Below are 13,437 nucleotides of genomic sequence, written 5' to 3' on the forward strand. Positions count from 1 at the left end.
TGCCAGGCATTGAAGGATGTCAGCGCATAGACTAAACATTGGTGGAGTTGTGAGAGATAATTTTGCAAGTGGTAGAACAGTGTTTGAGCTGGGGGGGAACTCTCTTGTGGCCAGCGGTACAGGCCCAGGGCCCCTCATGTTACAACTGTGTGTCTGATGTTGGTTGCGCGCCACCACCGCCAGAGACACTTTATTGTACTATGAGGGACCCAGTGGCAGTGCCGTCGACCAAAAACGGGCACACCCACCTCTTCAGACAAATGGCACTCTCACGGGTGCTTGCGCCAAGTGGCGAGACCACGGCCCCGTGGGGGGAGTTAGCCCATTTAGGGAGGTGTAAAAATGTCGTATACTGGACAACCAGCTGCTGCAAATTAAGAGATTGGAACAGTCAGTAAGACCAGTCCACAAGCAAGACCTTTTTATAGGAAAGCTAGGTGTCAGCCGGGAAAGGTGGGGCAATATAATTCAAAATCCATGAGTGGTTCATTTTAATGAAGGTTAGATCATCAACATTTTGGGTAGCCAGACGAGTCCTTTTTTCGGTCAATATTGAACCAGCAGCACTGAATACTCTTTCTGATAGCACACTACCTGCTGGGCAAGCAAGCTCCTGCAATGCATATTCTGCCAATTCAGGCCAGGTGTCTATTTTGGATGCCCATTGCCCAGTAATCAAATGGGAATGACGGTTGAGGGAGAACATCGATAAGGGATGAAAAATAGTTAGTAACCATACTGGACAAATGTTGTCTCCTGTCACTTTGAATTGATGCTGCAGTACCTGTCCTGTCTGCGGTCATTGCGAAATCACTCCACAACCTGGTCAGAAAACCCCTCTGTCCAACGCCACTTCTGATTTGTGCAACTCTAACACCTCTGCCCTGTTGCCCCCTGCAGCTCATGTGAAAACCATCACCGGTGCTGTGTGCTGGGAATGCCTGAATCAAACGGTCTACAGGAGTAGCTTGTTTGGTTGCAAATATTTGTTCAAGGTTCTCATGTGGCATGATATTTTGCAATTTGCCTTTATAGCGAGGATCAAGGAGGCAGGCCAACCAGTAATCGTCATTGGTCATCATTTTAATAATGCGTGGGTCCCTTTTGAGGATACGTAAGGCATAATCTGCCGTGTGGGCCAAAGTTCCAGTTGTCAAATCTGCGGTTGTGCTGGGTTGAGGGGCAGTTTCAGGCAAATCTACGTCACTTGTCTCCCTCAAAAAACCTGAACCCGGCCTTGCAAGGCCACCAGTTTTTATTGGCCCCGGAGAAGCTTCCTCATTCAAAAAATACTCATCCCCATCATCCTCCTCGTCCTCCTCCTCTTCGCCCGCTACCTCATCCTGTAGACTGCCCTGACCAGACAATGGCTGACTGTCATCAAGGCTATCCTCTTCCTTGGCTGCAGACGCCTGCTCCTTTATGTGCGTCAAACTTTGCATCAGCAGACGCATTAGGGGGATGCTCATGCTTATTATGGCGTTGTCTGCACTAACCAGCCGTGTGCATTCCTCAAAACACTGAAGGACTTGACACAGGTCTTGTACCTTCGACCACTGCACACCTGACAACTCCATGTCTGCCATCCAACTGCTTGCCCATGTATGTGTATCCTCCCACAAATACATAACAGAACGCCTCTGTTCGCACAGTCTCTGAAGCATGTGCAGTGTGGAGTTCCACCTTGTTGCAACATCGATGATTAGGCAATGCTGGGGAAGGTTCAAAGACCGCTGATGGTTCTGCATACGGCTGGAGTGTACAGGCGAACGGCGGATATGCGTGCAAAGTCTGCGAACTTTGAGGAGCAGGTCGGGTAACCCCGGGTAACTTTTCAGGAAGCACTGCACCACCAGGTTTAAGGTGTGAGCCAGGCAAGGAATGTGTTTCAATTGGGAAAGGGCTATGGCAGCCATAAAATTCCTTCTGTTATCACTCACTACCTTGCCTGCCTCAAGATGTACAGTGCCCAGCCATGACCGAGTTTCTTTCTGCAAGAACTCGGACAGAACTTCTGCGGTGTGTCTGTTGTTGCCCAAACACTTTATTGCCAATACAGCCTGCTGACGCTTGCCACTAGCTGTCCCATAATGGGACACCTCGAGTGTAACAGTGGCAGCTGCAGATGGAGTGGTTGTGCGACTGCGGTCTGTGGACGAGCTCTCGCTTCTGCAGGAGGACGAGGAGGAGGGGGTGAACGCCTACAGCCAACTGTTCCCTAGACCATGGGCTAGGCAGAACTGTCCCAATATTGCTGTCCCCTGTGGACCCTGCATCCACCACATTCACCCAGTGTGCCGTGATGGACACGTAACATCCCTGGCCATGCCTACTGGTCCATGCATCTGTTGTCAGGTGCACCTTTGTACTCACAGATTGCCTGAGTGCATGGATGATGCGGTCTTTTACATGCTGGTGGAGGGCTGGGATGGCTTTTCTCGAAAAGAAGTGTTGACTGGGTAGCTCGAAGAGTGGTTCAGCGTAGTCCATCAGGGCTTTGAAAGCTTTGCTTTCAACTAACCGATAGGGCATCATCTCTAATGAGATTAGTCTAGCAATGTGGGCGTTCAAACCCTGTGTATGTGGATGCGAGGATGAGTACTTCCTTTTCCTAATGAGAGTCTCATGTAGGGTGAGCTGGACTGGAGAGCTGCAGATCGTGGAACCAGCGGGGGTGCCGGTGGACATGGCAGACTGAGAGAGGGTTGGAGATGATATTCTTGCTGGTGCCCTACATGCAGTGTTTCCTACTGCGAAACTGGTGATTCCCTGACTGCTTTGGCCTGGCGATGAAACCTGCACATTTACTGCAGGTGGTGCGGGAAATGGTGGACTTACAGTGAGGGAAGGGATGTAGCGTTGCTGACTAGCTTCATTGGCCGAGGGTGCTACAACCTTAAGGGACGTTAGGTAGTTAGTCCAGGCTTGCAAATGCATGGTGGTTAAATGTCTACGCATGCAACTTGTATTTAGACTTCTCAGATTCTGACCTCTGCTTAAGGTAGTTGAACATTTTTGACAGGTGACTTTGCGCTGATCATTTGGATGTTGTTTAAAAAAATGCCAGACTGCACTCTTTCTACTATCGGATACCTTTTCAGGCATTGCAGACTGAGCTTCTGTAACCAGATGTCCATGCTGTCCTACAACTGGTTTTGGTTTTGCCATGCGTTTTTGGCCAGATACGGGCCTGGCAGATGGAACCTGTTGCGATGTTGATGCCTTCTGCGGCTCCTCCTCCTCCGCGTCAGAGCTACTGCCGCCTGCACACTGTTCCCCCAATGGCTGCCAATCGGGGTCAACAACTGGGTCATCTATGACCTCCTCTTCTATCTCGTGTGCAAATTCGTCTGTGTCACCGTGTAAGCCGGTGGTATAGCGTTCGTGACGGGGCACCATAGTCTCATCAGGGTCTGATTCTGGATCAGTACACTGCGAGGGCAATGTTCTGGTCTGAGTCAAAGGAACAGCATAGTAATCTGGCTGTAGCTGTGCATCTGTGCACTCCATGTCTGATTCAACTTGTAATGGGCACGGCCTGTTAACTGTTTCACTTTCTAACCCAGGAACGGTATGTGTAAAGATCTCCATGGAGTAACCCATTGTGTCGCCTGACGCATCCTTCTCTGTTGTTCTTGGTGAAGAAGACAAGGAAGCGACTTGTCCCTGACCATGAACATTCACTAATGACGCGCTGCTTTTACATTTAGCAGTTTCAGAAGAGGAGGCGAAAGAGCTAGAGGCTGAGTCAGCAAGGAAAGCCAAAACTTGTTCTTGCTGCTCCGGCTTTAAAAGCGGTTTTCCTACTCCCAGAAAAGGGAGCGTTCGAGGCCTTGTGTAGCCAGACGACGAACCTGGCTCAACAACTCAAGACTTAGGTGCTATATTGCTTTTCCCATGACCACGTGATGCTCCACCACCACTACCATCATTACCAGCTGGCAATGACCACCCACGGCCACGACCTCTTCCAGCAGACTTCCTCATGGTAATACCTAATGGTATTTGTTACTGTAAAACCAGTTACAAGGTGAACTCAAACTTCTGTTGGATTTATATATCCCTTTATAGGTGGGTGAGACTGCAAGGAAAATCAGGTCCAATGTATAACAGTACACAGCTTCAGTGGCAGACAGATATGCCACTAACAGGACTGACGCTGATGCAGACACTACCAATAAAAATCTCTCCCTTTTTATTTTTTCTGGGAGAATATTGAAGAAATGTGGCCCACTCTTATACAGTATATGTTCTGAGGCACAAAATTAGAGACAGATGCCACACACAGCACTGGCAATGAGGCAGAATTGCCAATCTTAATCTCCCAATTTTTTTTTTCTGGGATAGTTTAACCCCTTTCTGACATTAGACGTACTATCCCGTCGAGGTGGGGTGGGCCCCTATGACCTCCGACGGGATAGTACGTCATATGCGATCGGCAGCGCTCACGGGGGGAGCGCCGCCGATCGCGGCTGGGTGTCAGCTGTTTATCGCAGCTGACATCCGGCACTATGTGCCAGGAGCGGTCACGGACCGCCCCCGGCACATTAACCCCTGGCACACCGCGATCAAAGATGATCGCGATGTGCCGGCGGTATAGGTAAGCTTCCCGCAGGGAGGGGGCTCCCTGCGGGCTTCCCTGAGCCCCCCGCAGCAACGCGATGTGATCGCGTTGCTGCGAGGGTCTTACCTCCCTCCCTTCCTGCTCCAGCCCCGGATCCAAGATGGCCGCGGGTCCGGGTCCTGCAGGGAGGGAGGTGGCTTCAAAGAGCCTGCTCAGAGCAGGCACTGTGAAGCCTGCAGCACTGTAAGTCAGATCAGTGATCTGACAGAGTGCTATGCAAACTGTCAGATCATTGATCTGTGATGTCCCCCCCTGGGACAAAATAAAAAAGTAAAAATAAAAATTTCCAAATGTGTAAAAAAAAATAAAAAAAAATATTCCTAAATAATGAAAAAAAAAATATTATTCCCATAAATACATTTCTTCATCTAAATAAAAAAAACAAAACAATAAAAGTACACATATTTAGTATCGTCGCGTCCGTAACGATCCAACCCATAAAACTGGCCCACTAGTTAACCCCTTCAGTAAACACCGTAAGAAAAAAAAAAAAACGAGGCAAAAAACAACGCTTTATTATCATACCGCCGAATAAAAAGTGGAATAACACGCGATCAAAAAGACAAATATAAATAACCATGGTACCGCTGAAAACGTCATCTTGTCCCGCAAAAAACAAGCTGTAACACAGCATCATCAGCAAAAAAATAAAAAAGTTATAGTCCTGAGAATAAAGCGATGCAAAAAAAATTATTTTTTTTGTAAAATAGTTTTTATTGTATAAAAGCGCCAAAGCATAAAAAAATGATATAAATGAGGTGACGCTGTAATCGTACTGGCCCAAAGAATAAAACTGCTTTATCAATTTTACCAAACGCGGAACGGTATAAACGCCTCCTCCAAAAGAAATTCATAAATAGCTGGTTTTTGGTCATTCTTCCTCTCAAAAATCGGAATAAAAAGCGATCAATAAATGTCACGTGCCCGAAAATGTTACCAATAAAAACGTCAACTTGTCCCGCAAAAAGCAAGACCTCACATGACTCTGTGGACCAAAATATGGAAAAATTATAGCTCTCAAAATGTGGTAACACAAAAAATATTTTTTGCAATAAAAAGCGTCTTTCAGTGTGTGACGGCTGCCAATCATAAAAATCCGCTAAAAAACTCGCTATAAAAGTAAATCAAACCCCCCTTCATCACCCCCTTAGTTAGGGAAAAATTAAAAAAATGTATTTATTTCCATAAAAGCTTGAGGAGGCTAATTTGCATATTCCAGGTGCCTTCTGGGAAAAGCGAAGAGTCTCCCTAAGCTAGAAGATCGTTGGGTACAGCCGGGACCAGCTGCTTGGAAAGAATCACCAAACCAGGGATTCAAGCTTGAGGAGGCTAATTTGCATATTCCAGGTGCCTTCTGGGAAAAGCGAAGAGTCTCCCTAAGCTAGAAGATCGTTGGGTACAGCCGGGACCAGCTGCTTGGAAAGAATCACCAAACCAGGGATTCAAGCTTGAGGAGGCTAATTTGCATATTCCAGGTGCCTTCTGGGAAAAGCGAAGAGTCTCCCTAAGCTAGAAGATCGTTGGGTACAGCCGGGACCAGTTGCTTGGAAAGAATCACCAAACCAGGGATTCAAGCTTGAGGAGGCTAATTTGCATATACCAGGTGCCTTCTGGGAAAAGCGAAGAGTCTCCCTAAGCTAGAAGATCGTTGGGTACAGCTGGGACCAGCTGCTTGGAAAGAATCACCAAACCAGGGATTCAAGCTTGAGGAGGCTAATTTGCATATTCCAGGTGCCTTCTGGGAAAAGCGAAGAGTCTCCCTAAGCTAGAATATCGATGGGTACAGCCGGGACCAGCTGCTTGGAAAGAATCACCAAACCAGGGATTCAAGCTTGAGGAGGCTAATTTGCATATTCCAGGTGCCTTCTGGGAAAAGCGAAGAGTCTCCCTAAGCTAGAAGATCGTTGGGTACAGCCGGGACCAGCTGCTTGGAAAGAATCACCAAACCAGGGATTCAAGCTTGAAGAGGCTAATTTGCATATTCCAGGTGCCTTCTGGGAAAAGCGAAGAGTCTCCCTAAGCTAGAAGATCGTTGGGTACAGCCGCGACCAGCTGCTTGGAAAGAATCACCAAACCAGGGATTCAAGCTTGAGGAGGCTAATTTGCATATTCCAGGTGCCTTCTGGGAAAAGCGAAGAGTCTCCCTAAGCTAGAAGATCGTTGGGTACAGCCGGGACCAGCTGCTTGGAAAGAATCACCAAACCAGGGATTCAAGCTTGAGGAGGCTAATTTGCATATTCCAGGTGCCTTCTGGGAAAAGCAAAGAGTCTCCCTAAGCTAGAAGATCGTTGGGTACAGCCGGGACCAGCTGCTTGGAAAGAATCACCAAACCAGGGATTCAAGCTTGAGGAGGCTAATTTGCATATTCCAGGTGCCTTCTGGGAAAAGCGAAGAGTCTCCCTAAGCTAGAAGATCGTTGGGTACAGCCTGGACCAGCTGCTTGGAAAGAATCACCAAACCAGGGATTCAAGCTTGAGGAGGCTAATTTGCATATTCCAGGTGCCTTCTGGGAAAAGCGAAGAGTCTCCCTAAGCTAGAAGATCGTTGGGTACAGCCGGGACCAGCTGCTTGGAAAGAATCACCAAACCAGGGATTCAAGCTTGAGGAGGCTAATTTGCATATTACAGGTGCCTTCTGGGAAAAGCGAAGAGTCTCCCTAAGCTAGAAGATCGTTGGGTACAGCCGGGACCAGCTGCTTGGAAAGAATCACCAAACCAGGGATTCAAGCTTGAGGAGGCTAATTTGCATATTCCAGGTGCCTTCTGGGAAAAGTGAAGAGTCTCCCTAAGCTAGAAGATCGTTGGGTACAGCTGGGACCAGCTGCTTGGAAAGAATCACCAAACCAGGGATTCAAGCTTGAGGAGGCTAATTTGCATATTCCAGGTGCCTTCTGGGAAAAGCGAAGAGTCTCCCTAAGCTAGAAGATCGTTGGGTACAGCCGGGACCAGCTGCTTGGAAAGAATCACCAAACCAGGGATTCAAGCTTGAGGAGGCTAATTTGCATATTCCAGGTGCCTTCTGGGAAAAGCGAAGAGTCTCCCTAAGCTAGAAGATCGTTGGGTACAGCCGGGACCAGCTGCTTGGAAAGAATCACCAAACCAGGGATTCAAGCTTGAGGAGGCTATTTTGCATATTCCAGGTGCCTTCTGGGAAAAGCGAAGAGTCTCCCTAAGCTAGAAGATCGTTGGGTACAGCCGGGACCAGCTGCTTGGAAAGAATCACCAAACCAGGGATTCAAGCTTGAGGAGGCTAATTTGCATATTCCAGGTGCCTTCTGGGAAAAGCGAAGAGTCTCCCTAAGCTAGAAGATCGTTGGGTACAGCCGGGACCAGCTGCTTGGAAAGAATCACCAAACCAGGGATTCAAGCTTGAGGAGGCTAATTTGCATATTCCAGGTGCCTTCTGGGAAAAGCGAAGAGTCTCCCTAAGCTAGAAGATCGTTGGGTACAGCCGGGACCAGCTGCTTGGAAAGAATCACCAAACCAGGGATTCAAGCTTGAGGAGGCTAATTTGCATATTCCAGGTGCCTTCTGGGAAAAGCGAAGAGTCTCCCTAAGCTAGAAGATCGTTGGGTACAGCCGGGACCAGCTGCTTGGAAAGAATCACCAAACCAGGGATTCAAGCTTGAGGAGGCTAATTTGCATATTCCAGGTGCCTTCTGGGAAAAGCGAAGAGTCTCCCTAAGCTAGAAGATCGTTGGGTACAGCCGGGACCAGCTGCTTGGAAAGAATCACCAAACCAGGGATTCAAGCTTGAGGAGGCTAATTTGCATATTCCAGGTGCCTTCTGGGAAAAGCGAAGAGTCTCCCTAAGCTAGAAGATCGTTGGGTACAGCCGGGACCAGCTGCTTGGAAAGAATCACCAAACCAGGGATTCAAGCTTGAGGAGGCTAATTTGCATATTCCAGGTGCCTTCTGGGAAAAGCGAAGAGTCTCCCTAAGCTAGAAGATCGTTGGGTACAGCCGGGACCAGCTGCTTGGAAAGAATCACCAAACCAGGGATTCAAGCTTGAGGAGGCTAATTTGCATATTCCAGGTGCCTTCTGGGAAAAGCGAAGAGTCTCCCTAAGCTAGAAGATCGTTGGGTACAGCCTGGACCAGCTGCTTGGAAAGAATCACCAAACCAGGGATTCAAGCTTGAGGAGGCTAATTTGCATATTCCAGGTGCCTTCTGGGAAAAGCGAAGAGTCTCCCTAAGCTAGAAGATCGTTGGGTACAGCCGGGACCAGCTGCTTGGAAAGAATCACCAAACCAGGGATTCAAGCTTGAGGAGGCTAATTTGCATATTACAGGTGCCTTCTGGGAAAAGCGAAGAGTCTCCCTAAGCTAGAAGATCGTTGGGTACAGCCGGGACCAGCTGCTTGGAAAGAATCACCAAACCAGGGATTCAAGCTTGAGGAGGCTAATTTGCATATTCCAGGTGCCTTCTGGGAAAAGCGAAGAGTCTCCCTAAGCTAGAAGATCGTTGGGTACAGCCGGGACCAGCTGCTTGGAAAGAATCACCAAACCAGGGATTCAAGCTTGAGGAGGCTAATTTGCATATTCCAGGTGCCTTCTGGGAAAAGCGAAGAGTCTCCCTAAGCTAGAAGATCGTTGGGTACAGCCGGGACCAGCTGCTTGGAAAGAATCACCAAACCAGGGATTCAAGCTTGAGGAGGCTAATTTGCATATTCCAGGTGCCTTCTGGGAAAAGCGAAGAGTCTCCCTAAGCTAGAAGATCGTTGGGTACAGCCGGGACCAGCTGCTTGGAAAGAATCACCAAACCAGGGATTCAAGCTTGAGGAGGCTAATTTGCATATTCCAGGTGCCTTCTGGGAAAAGCGAAGAGTCTCCCTAAGCTAGAAGATCGTTGGGTACAGCCGGGACCAGCTGCTTGGAAAGAATCACCAAACCAGGGATTCAAGCTTGAGGAGGCTAATTTGCATATTCCAGGTGCCTTCTGGGAAAAGCGAAGAGTCTCCCTAAGCTAGAAGATCGTTGGGTACAGCCGGGACCAGCTGCTTGGAAAGAATCACCAAACCAGGGATTCAAGCTTGAGGAGGCTAATTTGCATATTCCAGGTGCCTTCTGGGAAAAGCGAAGAGTCTCCCTAAGCTAGAAGATCGTTGGGTACAGCCGGGACCAGCTGCTTGGAAAGAATCACCAAACCAGGGATTCAAGCTTGAGGAGGCTAATTTGCATATTCCAGGTGCCTTCTGGGAAAAGCGAAGAGTCTCCCTAAGCTAGAAGATCGTTGGGTACAGCCGGGACCAGCTGCTTGGAAAGAATCACCAAACCAGGGATTCAAGCTTGAGGAGGCTAATTTGCATATTCCAGGTGCCTTCTGGGAAAAGCGAAGAGTCTCCCTAAGCTAGAAGATCGTTGGGTACAGCCGGGACCAGCTGCTTGGAAAGAATCACCAAACCAGGGATTCAAGCTTGAGGAGGCTAATTTGCATATTCCAGGTGCCTTCTGGGAAAAGCGAAGAGTCTCCCTAAGCTAGAAGATCGTTGGGTACAGCCGGGACCAGCTGCTTGGAAAGAATCACCAAACCAGGGATTCAAGCTTGAGGAGGCTAATTTGCATATTCCAGGTGCCTTCTGGGAAAAGCGAAGAGTCTCCCTAAGCTAGAAGATCGTTGGGTACAGCCGGGACCAGCTGCTTGGAAAGAATCACCAAACCAGGGATTCAAGCTTGAGGAGGCTAATTTGCATATTCCAGGTGCCTTCTGGGAAAAGCGAAGAGTCTCCCTAAGCTAGAAGATCGTTGGGTACAGCCGGGACCAGCTGCTTGGAAAGAATCACCAAACCAGGGATTCAAGCTTGAGGAGGCTAATTTGCATATTCCAGGTGCCTTCTGGGAAAAGCGAAGAGTCTCCCTAAGCTAGAAGATCGTTGGGTACAGCCGGGACCAGCTGCTTGGAAAGAATCACCAAACCAGGGATTCAAGCTTGAGGAGGCTAATTTGCATATTCCAGGTGCCTTCTGGGAAAAGCGAAGAGTCTCCCTAAGCTAGAAGATCGTTGGGTACAGCCGGGACCAGCTGCTTGGAAAGAATCACCAAACCGTGCGCCTTACGGCGCGCGAATTTTTGCCTGTAGGACATTAATGCAAGAGAGCTTGGCTGAGTAGATTACACAAGAAGGAAAACACACAGCAAGTCATCAGGATCTAGGAGCAACATGGCAGATGTGACAACCTACATGGTGAGCTGCAGCATGTGCTACATGTTCACAGATCGACCAGAAGAAGAATTAAATTTCACCTGTCAGAAGTGTAGACTAGTGGCCCTTTTAGAAGAAAAGGTGCGGGGTCTGGAAGAAAGAATAGCAACTTTGAAACTCATCAAAGAGAATGAAGACTTTCTAGACAGAACAGAAGCATCTCTACTGGTCACAGAAGGTGAAAAAAGTGACAGAGAACCTCCAAAAGCAGATGAGTGGAAGCATGTGACCAAAAGAAGCAAGAAGACCATGGAGAAATCACCAACCACACAACTGAAGAACCGATATCAAATCTTTGTAGAGGATGAAGATGGCACACCTAAGGATGAAGCAATACCAGCAAGCAAAAAAGAAAAGGGCACACAGCAACAAGTGACAGCAAAAAGTACAGCCAAGAAGCAACGAAGAGTGGTGGTGGTGGGAGACTCACTACTGAGAGGCACAGAAGCAGCCATCTGCAGACCGGACATAACTGCAAGAGAAGTATGCTGCCTTCCAGGTGCGATGATCAAGGATGTGACCGATAGGATACCAAAGCTCTTCAACTCCAAGGACGTCCACCCATTTCTTCTGATACATGTTGGCACCAATGACACGGCAAGGAAGGACCTACCGACAATCTGCAAGGACTTTGAAGAGTTGGGGAAGAAAGTAAAGGAACTGGATGCACAGGTAGTTTTTTCTTCTATCCTTCCAGTAGACGGGCATGGCACCAGGAGATGGAACAGGATCCTTGATGCAAACAACTGGCTAAGACGATGGTGCAGACAACAAGGATTCGGATTCCTGGACCACGGTGTGAATTACTTGTACGATGGACTCCTCGCCAGAGACAGACTACACCTCAACAAACCTGGGAAAGACACATTCGCCAGAAGACTCGCTACACTCATCAGGAGGGCATTAAACTAGAAGAAGAGGGGACGGGAAGAAAAACATTAGACTTGAACAAAGAAGATCCAGGAAAACATACTCAGAAGGGAGGTAAGAACATTTCTAAAACAATCCACAGCGAGGAGATTGGAACAAAACAAAATCCTCTAAACTGCATGCTCGCAAACGCCAGAAGCCTGACAAACAAGATGGAAGAACTAGAAGCAGAAATATCTACAGGTAACTTTGACATAGTGGGAATAACCGAGACATGGTTAGATGAAAGCTATGACTGGGCAGTTAACTTACAGGGTTACAGTCTGTTTAGAAAGGATCATAAAAATCGGAGAGGAGGAGGGGTTTGTCTCTATGTAAAGTCTTGTCTAAAGTCCACTTTAAGGGAGGATATTAGCGAAGGAAATGAGGATGTCGAGTCCATATGGGTCGAAATTCATGGAGGGAAAAATGGTAACAAAATTCTCATTGGGGTCTGTTACAAACCCCCAAATATAACAGAAACCATGGAAAGTCTACTTCTAAAGCAGATAGATGAAGCTGCAACCCATAATGAGGTCCTGGTTATGGGGGACTTTAACTACCCGGATATTAACTGGGAAACAGAAACCTGTGAAACCCATAAAGGCAACAGGTTTCTGCTAATAACCAAGGAAAATTATCTTTCACAATTGGTGCAGAATCCAACCAGAGGAGCAGCACTTTTAGACCTAATACTATCTAATAGACCTGACAGAATAACAAATCTGCAGGTGGTCGGGCATCTAGGAAATAGCGACCACAATATTGTACAGTTTCACCTGTCTTTCACTAGGGGGACTTGTCAGGGAGTCACAAAAACACTGAACTTTAGGAAGGCAAAGTTTGACCAGCTTAGAGATGCCCTTAATCTGGTAGACTGGGACAATATCCTCAGAAATAAGAATACAGATAATAAATGGGAAATGTTTAAGAACATCCTAAATAGGCAGTGTAAGCGGTTTATACCTTGTGGGAATAAAAGGACTAGAAATAGGAAAAACCCAATGTGGCTAAACAAAGAAGTAAGACAGGCAATTAACAGTAAAAAGAAAGCATTTGCACTACTAAAGCAGGATGGCACCATTGAAGCTCTAAAAAACTATAGGGAGAAAAATACTTTATCTAAAAAACTAATTAAAGCTGCCAAAAAGGAAACAGAGAAGCACATTGCTAAGGAGAGTAAAACTAATCCCAAACTGTTCTTCAACTATATCAATAGTAAAAGAATAAAAACTGAAAATGTAGGCCCCTTAAAAAATAGTGAGGAAAGAATGGTTGTAGATGACGAGGAAAAAGCTAACATATTAAACACCTTCTTCTCCACGGTATTCACGGTGGAAAATGAAATGCTAGGTGAAATCCCAAGAAACAATGAAAACTCTATATTAAGGGTCACCAATCTAACCCAAGAAGAGGTGCGAAACCGGCTAAATAAGATTAAAATAGATAAATCTCCGGGTCCGGATGGCATACACCCACGAGTACTAAGAGAACTAAGTAATGTAATAGATAAACCATTATTTCTTATTTTTAGGGACTCTATAGCGACAGGGTCTGTTCCGCAGGATTGGCGCATAGCAAATGTGGTGCCAATATTCAAAAAGGGCTCTAAAAGTGAACCTGGAAATTATAGGCCAGTAAGTCTAACCTCTATTGTTGGTAAAATATTTGAAGGGTTTCTGAGGGATGTTATTCTGGATTAT

Source organism: Ranitomeya imitator, chromosome 1, assembly GCF_032444005.1.
Source record: "Ranitomeya imitator isolate aRanImi1 chromosome 1, aRanImi1.pri, whole genome shotgun sequence".
Taxonomy (NCBI): domain Eukaryota; kingdom Metazoa; phylum Chordata; class Amphibia; order Anura; family Dendrobatidae; genus Ranitomeya; species Ranitomeya imitator.